At 49.8% G+C, this 8,536-nt stretch overlaps 1 protein-coding gene across 1 annotated transcript in view; it reads right to left on the minus strand.

The window, feature by feature from the left end:
• The window catches only part of FNDC1 (fibronectin type III domain containing 1), a 74,773-nt gene that overhangs the window by 64,404 nt on the left and 1,833 nt on the right, over window positions 1–8,536 (minus strand). The gene's annotated exons all lie outside the window — the stretch shown is intronic.

Raw genomic sequence — 8,536 nt, forward strand, 5'->3', positions numbered from 1 at the left:
GCTGCCTCTGCCCTGTGCTAGCACAACGTGGGACAGCTGGCTTGCCACCACCACAAGGAAAGACCTAAGCCAGTACAAAGCCATTCTCTTTTAACTTTTCTGAAGTGGTGGTCTGAAATCTATTTCCAGCCCTCCAAGGTTTTAACACTCATTCCCATTCCCCTGTCGCATCATTAGCTGCAGGTTTCCAGCCCGACCTGCACAGCGTGGTACCAAACATGACCAGAACCCCACAATGTCTCACACCACTCATCATCCCTCCCCAAGGGTAATTTAAATAAACTGTTTTAGCAGAGGAGAGAAGCGAGTGTGTTTGCAGAGGTGTCTGGCCCTCAGCAATCGGCACTTCCAAGGGCATGACACGTCCTGCACTGGGGACTGAACTGCTGGGAGGGCGGCTGAGGAGCACGTATGGTCCAAGACATGTCATGGCAACAAACAGGTATTACCTTGCACTCAGCAACTGAAACCCAGCAGCTCTGCCCCTGACCAAGAAGGGCTTTCATGAAGACGCATGCAGTGCCTGCTGAGCGGTCAGTCCCCTGGCACCAATTTAAGCATGCACTCGTGTTCTTGGAGGACCAGCTTGACTTATGGTAGCCATTAAGAGTGAAGAGCAGGAACTCGGTGCCCTGGCACAGCAATCATCACATTGCAAACAAAAAAGTACATTACTATACACATCTGACAAGAAAATTTGGCTTGCTAATACTGCTGTTTAAGGTTTAGACTTTCTAGGTTTTCAATACAGTTGCTGTGCCATCACAGAAGAGCTTATTTTTCTGTTTAATTTCATTTTCTGTGGGCTTTGTTTCTTTGGGAATAAAGCAATTTCTTCTGTGTCTGCAAGCACCAGATACTTCAAGGGATGGATGCCATTCAGAACCTTCTTGGTGGGTCATCGTGGTAGGAAAAGATATTCAGGTCTTTACAGCCATGCGCTCCAAGGGCAGCTCTTCCCCTCTCCTCTGCTTACATACAGCTTTGGGCCTGAGACTCAGGAGAAGGGCTCCAGCATCACCAAAGCTGCCCTAAGATCCTACAACATAGCAAGCATCTAGATCGATAGTAAATAATTTCAATCGCAAAACAAACAAGTTAAGGAACACAGAGATCAATAAAAAGCAGGAATTAAAAACCACTTTCTAAACAGTCCCAAGCAGACTCTGAAGTTCACTGACTGGAATAAATGGAAAGCTGGCATACTCCACATTTTCAGGCTTTCCACACCTGTGCTCACTGTCTCTTTCACCAGAGAAACGTCACCTGATCACCCAGCCAAATTTATCCTCAAGCACCAATCTGTGGTGCAGCTGGATTAACATCCCCAGACTGGAGGGGCAGACACCAAGGCACATCACTTTGCAGGTTCGATCCAGCAAAATAGCATGCATGTACTTCCTTCACCAGTGTCCAGTGATTTCAGGGAGTACCACCACACACAGCAGATAAGCGTGTATTTAAGCGTATCACAAATCACAGCCCAATACACAATAGACAAGAGGGAGTCTACAGCAGGGACGACATCAGAACCCATGTCCTGAGTCTCAGGGGGGAACTTGAGCCCACGCACCCCTGTCCACCTCAGGGGACAGTCAGCTCACTGCTTTGCAGGGATGCTATGTGCGATGACAGTACAAAACAAACAGTCTCTTACTGAGGTTTGATAAAACCCTGCAGAGATACCACTGAGCATCTCACAAAAGATTTCAGTCATTACTTCTTGTTTCAAAAGCTTCAAGTAGAAGAGAACAGCGGCTTAGATTGGGCAGTTCTCCAGCACCACAGTGTGGGAAAAAACATTCAATTCATTTTTAAAACAGGGCCAATGGAGCCCAGAAAAGGTGAGATGTCACTTGAAAAGTTTGTCCCGGACCTATGAACGTAACCAGGTCTTGTGATCGCCAGCCCGCCTCCCCAATAATAAGACCTCAGACACTTACCAAATATGTATATTAAAAATATAGGCAACCTGAAATCAGGCTGAAGTCTCAGTCCAGCCGAGCCAGATGGAGCCTTTCCATCACTGCCATTCACTCTTAAATTGTTCATAATACATTTACTTTGGGAGACCAGAAACGTCAAACCGACAGCACAGGGAGGAGAGAAGGCGACGCGAAGCTCAGCTGACGCAGACGGTAAGGCTGCGAACAAATAACCCACAGCACCCACTCCTGCAAAGTCCGGCAAGCCTTCTGCCAAGTCCCTGGACCGCTGTTGGCTTCATGCTGCTACAGCCTCTCCGTGCGTGAGCTGCGGGGCCATCTGCAAAGCATACGATGCTAAAGACCACACAATTATGTCACCAAACTCGGCATGGCTTCAAAAGGTGATGAAAGGGAAAGGCATTCAGATTACGTGAAAGTGCAGCTCAACTGTTCATGCAGGGATGGATTCTGATGCTGTTAGGTATTTCAGTGGGGCTGCCATGTGAAGCAAGACACTACCAAGCAGGAATAACAGCATCTAAATCCAGCCCTCCAACTATCTGGCCGCAGCCTTCATGCTGCGATGCTCTGGCCCAAGGACCTCAGCAGCACAGGCAAAACTAAATGCTGTCTTCCCAAGGCTGAAAACACGAAGCCCGGCTACGTCTGCTACAGGAGAGCAGAGACCAGAGGGCAAACGCCCAGGGCTCGCTGCTTCTGATGCTGCCGGAGGGGCAGCAGGGGTGGGCATGGGGTCCTGCTCCCACGCTCCCCTCCTTCGGCAGTGGGAGCATCTGGGGAGTCTGCGAGGGCTGGCCAGGTGGGTGGCAGGGCTCGGGCTGGGAGCTGGGTGTTGTGAGCCACCAGCCACGGCAGAATGGTTTGCCAGTCACATCTGCTGCTTGCTGTTGCGGGAGTTTTAAGGTAAACTCAGTAGTTGTTGCCCGTTACCAAGTAAAGCCCTTCCCACGGTGTACGCCCTTCCAAGGATGCCACTCTGAGAGGAGGGATAAAGCACTTCATTGCAGAGTACCACAACTAATTATATTGTCTATTCAATTTCTCTTATTTTGGTCTTCTTTTTAGAGATGAGGAAAAACTAACATTGCAGCTCCAGCAGTTCTGCACTTTCTCCCCAAAAAAAGTTTCAGCCAAAATATTGCAGCCAACTATAGAGTAAACATGATGACAAATAACCATTTGAAGAGTTGCCTCTTATTTTACAGCAGATGTATATATTAAGAACAACCGACTCCGCCAGTGGAAAAACAATCAGTTTAATGCCAGAGAAATACAACAGTCGGAAAGATTTGCTGGAACTGGGACCATTGCAAGATGCCCAAGAGGACTTGATGACTGAGTAATAGTGAAATAGCTGCACTGGAACAATGAAATATGAACACACTCCACAGTCCTCAAAGAGTAATTTACTCTGTTTAATGAAGAGCTGATTTGATGATCAAGTTACTCACTGAAGAGGGGTGATTTAAAACACACACTTCTCCAGATTGTTTTCTAATACGTACATAGTTAAATTTGGATGTACCTTTTAGGTTTTCTTCCAGGGCGAGAAGCAGCTTGGACCGCCTTCCTTGTAACAGGATTTCAGTATTTCATCTGATGCAACTAACAATATTACCTCTGTTTAGGAAAAGCTCTCTGTTTAGAGCACGCAGCTTCTACATGACTTGGGTCTTTCTTCCACCTTTCCTTGTTTCTCCACTCGTTGGGGCTATTTGCTTTAAGTATAGACCAACTCTGCCAAATGCAAGCACCTACACCGAAATGGAGTCACAGGCGCAGACTGATTTCAGCACGGGGTGTGACACAGCCAGGGTACGCACCCCGACCCGGCACGCGGGAAGAGCTCCTGCGTCCCACAGCACAGATGTAATTTGTGAAGGGCTAACAGCGGGCCAGGGGTTATGCGTTCGATGAGAGTGAGGCAGGGTGACTGCTGCTCAGGAAGTGTATGATAGAACCTACACAGATTTTAACCGTCCTGAAAACGCTGTGATTGGTACAAAACACGCTGAAGCTTGAACATACATTTGCAGAAACTCTGAGGGGCAGAGGAAGAGAGAAGACCTTACATTACATCCCAGAGAGCAGTCCCAGGGAACCAGGGAGGAGGAATCAGCGTCTGCAGAGCTATGCGCGCCAGAAACCCAGAAGCCACGTGCCTTAGGGGGGCAGGACACAGGACGAGAGGTCTGGAGAGAGGTGGGTACCAGGATCTGCTCCAGGATGAAGGAGGCAGAGGGAGCTCAGCAGCCTGTACAGGTCTTGCTGGGGACCACAGGCACAGGAGCTCTCAGCACAACCTCCCACCTCCCCAGGCAAGACAAGACCATGCAATGAAGGGGCTGCCGTGTAAACAGTTTGATGTTGCTCTTGTTAACTCTGCTACCAGTATAGTAGTTAAGCACTCAACCGTGTGGTCTGCCATAGAAAAAGCTCCTTTTCATTACAAGCTTGTCTAAAGTTTAGAGGAACCAGGGAAACCTGACACTTTCCAGGTGCTTGTATGCCCCCAAAGGAAATGAATCCAACTACAGAGGTGCTGCAGGCAAATGCTGCTGGTGCCTGCAAGTAGGAATAAATGCAAGAGCTAGGATCAGAGCATCAGGAGTCCATCTCGCCAGGTACAGAGTCAGGGCAAAATCCCCTCGCTCGTCTAAATGCCTCTTTGGTAAGAGGCAGGCAGCACAGATGCAGACTAAACCATACTGTCCCTCTAAATCCCTAGACATCCAGGGTGTGGAGGAACGCTTAGAAACGTGTGTCCCGAGACTCAGAGAACAGACAGCAAAGCAAAAGATCTCAGCAGTTCTTTTTTTTTTAAATCTTGTGCTTTTTAAGCCACTGTCTTGATCTTGGCAGTGCTTATTTTGGCACTGCAGTTTGTGAACATTCGACACACACTGTAGGTTTTGCAGCCAACAGCACAGCAGAATAAGCGGCAGTATAGCAAACACGTATAAGAAAATATAAACGTGATTTCAAAGGCTTTATACTGGGTCACGCATAGCAAAGGATCTTCCAGACGACCTCCCATTTCTTCAAGAGACCCATCACTCCTCTATTGCCTGGAAAACGTAAGCCATACCACTCCTCAGAGGCTGTGGTGTCAGTGCAAACATAGCCTCAATGCAAGTTCTCAGCCCACATGGAAGCAGAATACTTGGGCTCCTCATGAGCCAGAGGGAAAGGATCTCCCCAGCTTCAAGATCTGCTGCTCCCCTCTGGATTTCACTGCCTCACAACCCAGCGGTTCATCCCTCCCTCCCGTGCTGGGCAGGGGTATGGGCTGCAGAGGCGAAGCAATCTCTCATCTTGGGGAATAAGGAAAACACTCATAGTTCCACGCAAATAAAATTTCAACTGCGCTCAAGGAATAAAAGCAATCCTGTAGTGCAACACACCAGTGAAACCGTTGCTGCTTCACGGGGCCGTAAAACAGAAAAGACGAGTGGCGATTTGGGGATGAGAAAGGCACAACAGGGAGTGCTTGTACCTGCCTGAGGGATCAGCGCAGCGTCTGCAGGGCTGGGACTGCCCTCTCAAGGCTGCACAAGAGTGCAGTACGCTTGCGACTTCAGGGAGAAAAGAGCAGCACAGAGCTTCCCGAGATGAAGGCACATCGATGTCTACGCCATTCCGTCTGGAGAAGTGAGCACTTCACCTGCTTAGTGCGTTAGCTGTCTACAGGAGGCATAGCTAAACATCTGTGCTCCCTCCTTCCCCCCAGCAGAAATCACACGAGCAACAAGTGGTAAATGTTCCCGTGATACATGCATGCACCTAGTTATGGACAGTTCGCTTGGGCAGGTGAGGGGGGAGTTAAGGAATACTAATTTATGAAGACAGGTAACTCCAGTTAAACAAGCTCCTAACATCGCAAAACTAAAAAGAAAAAAAAAGGTACCAGTTTGGCTGCAGGTTTTTGAATATTTGGGATCACGCTCAGACTACTAAACACAGGCTCACTCTGGAGGTCTTTGGTCAGGAAAGGTTCCTGGTTATACCTGAGCTGCAGCAGTGTAAATTTGAGAGACCCAATACCTGATGCCAGCACATCCCAATGCCACCTTAGCCACACACCGGAGCACTTCCCCAGTGATGGAGAGAGCTGGGTGACACAGCTTCTCCCTGGAGAAACCATGGGTCCAGGTCCTGGACACGCAGCAGAAACTGAGCCTGCTGAAAATACCGCTTCGCTTCATTGAACTGAAGACAACAGAGCACCTGCAGATAGCTACACACAACTTAGTGCAGACATGAAGTCCGGCCTCAGTTATCTTGAGACTCAGAAGGCACTTTTCCCATTTCAGTGTCCTGCATGAGAAATATCAGTGACACTTGAGCACTGAGTGTGTCTGAGGAAGGAGCTGTATTTTTAGGGCATATGAATGCCCACTCAACACACTGGATCATACAGACAAGATCCCATTCCCTCTGCTGGCAGAGAGAAGCATACCACATCTTTGTTCTGCTGCACAATCTACTCAGACCCCCTCTATTTTCTTTCTGTATAGATCAGCTTCTGAAAGCATCTTCTTAACCACATGTGCAGCCAGCCTCAATGCATGTGCTGTCTGAAGAGCTGGAATTACAGACTTGGACGGCACAAGGGCTTTCATACCTCTGACACACCCAGAGGCTGGTACAGAGCTATACAGTTAAGACCATTACAGCATTGTCCTACATAACTGAGAAGGTACATTCCTTAGAGCTAAATGAAGTGGAAAATTCCCTTGGAGACCCTTCTGCTTTCTCTGTTATGTCACACAGTCTAGACAAGGAGGGAAAATGAGAGTTAGTGCTGCTGTCAGAAAGGCTCTCGCTGTGAGCACAGCCTCTTCTGCTGGGTTCTGTTTGGGTTCCTTCCCAAATTTCTTCCACCAGCCACAGGTGGTGCTTGAATATTGTTTGTATAAAAGCAACCAAGGAGGGTTTCTACAGGAGGACTGCCTTCCGCCGCCAGTATCCATCCTTCCACACACGGGTTCTGGCAGCAAGCAACAAAAACCTCTCTTGGCAATACACAAATGGGATCTGCCCCTAGGCTGGCTCTAGCACAACGCTCTTCTCTTACGCTTCCTTGGCCTGAGAGGCTGCCCACAGCAATCCCGGGCAGACGTTCCATTTTGATAAAGAGAAGCACCATCAATGACAGCACCAGCCCAATGCCAGACCCTCACTGGGAAAAAAATCTTTTCTTTCTTTCCCTGGACAAAAATTGAAGGACTCTTTCATTTCCTTTGTTGGAGGCCCTCTGCTGAGCCAAGGCAGCCTCCCCGTCTCCCAGACACGGCACTTGGGCAAAGGCTCCAAAGTGCAGAGTGAGTTTGGGACAGGTCACCTGGACAGACTGTGTGCTGGAAAGGCGAGGAGGAAAGGAGGATGGGAAGGGACCATTTCAAACACAGCTAGAAGATGAGAAAGCAGGGTCAAGGGCAGCAAAGGCACTCAGCAATAGCTTTTACCCCCCCTGAGAAAGGACTCCAGCACCCACCAGCCCTCCTGCCTGAGACTGCACTTGTTCAGGGCACAGTCCGGGTTCAGTGGCTTATAAACTACTCTCTAGACAGGAGAAGGAAAGTGGTGCCCACCCAGCATGGCCAGCATACCACCAGGGACAAGGAGCACACATGCAGCCCACACCCAGTCCTGTAGAGCTGCTCTGGGGTTAAGAGCACAGCGTTCCCACTCCAGCAGGTTTTGGTGCGCTCCAGAGGTCCGTAGCTGGGAAGCACACAGAGCTCTGCGCAGCGCTATGCCAAGACATTTGGGTTTGTTCAGAAATTGGCGTGGTTTTACAGCGCATTGGTGTGGGACTGCGAACGAAGAAAAGCTGCATGGATGTTACATCCAAAATTTTCAGTGAAGTTGCAGACTCCCGTAGAATCACTTTAGACATTACACAGTCAGAGAAGCAAAAGCCTGCCTGTGCTCAACAGCTAGCACTTTTCCTCAGAGGCTGTGACATTTCCGATGGATGATGCCCATGCCACCAGCACACAAACTCCCCTGCTCCCTTCCCTCCTTCCCCTCTCACTTGCCAGCAGGCAGCCCCAGGGCCAGCAGATGCAGTTCCCCCTCCATTTCCCACTGCCACAGAGGAGCGCTACTACAAATCCACTTCCAGGAGAGTGATCCCAGGCTTAACCTGGACAGGCACAGCACGTCATGGGAAAAGAGACAGCAGTGGATACACGGGTACCTGCCAGCACAGCTGCTCTGCCCTCAGCCTCCTTCAAAAACCCACCCCGCCGCTACTCTGCGACCATGCACCCTGCGAGCCACGCACCTTCGGCAGCCCACGAAGAGAGAGAGGCCTGCACAGGGTCTTCAGACCAGGCTCAGAGATCTTTTCCTTGCTCCAGGTTAAGCAGATCTTTCCAGTTTGTTTAGCTGCACACTAAAACTCACCAGGAGCTGCGGGTGACGTTAGGTCCCGGGCTCTCCTGCCCAGCCCAGAGCTGCTGGGGGGGGGAGATACCACCGTCCTTGGCTGGCTGCTCTGCAACTACAGGCTGGAAATGAGACAGCCACCGCATCCAGAGCCAGGCAGCAGGTGTCCCCGTACCGTCCCGGCCGATGTA

The sequence above is a fragment of the Haliaeetus leucocephalus genome, unplaced genomic scaffold (genome assembly GCF_000737465.1).
Source record: "Haliaeetus leucocephalus isolate CR32 unplaced genomic scaffold, Haliaeetus_leucocephalus-4.0 Scaffold992, whole genome shotgun sequence".
NCBI lineage: Eukaryota > Metazoa > Chordata > Aves > Accipitriformes > Accipitridae > Haliaeetus > Haliaeetus leucocephalus.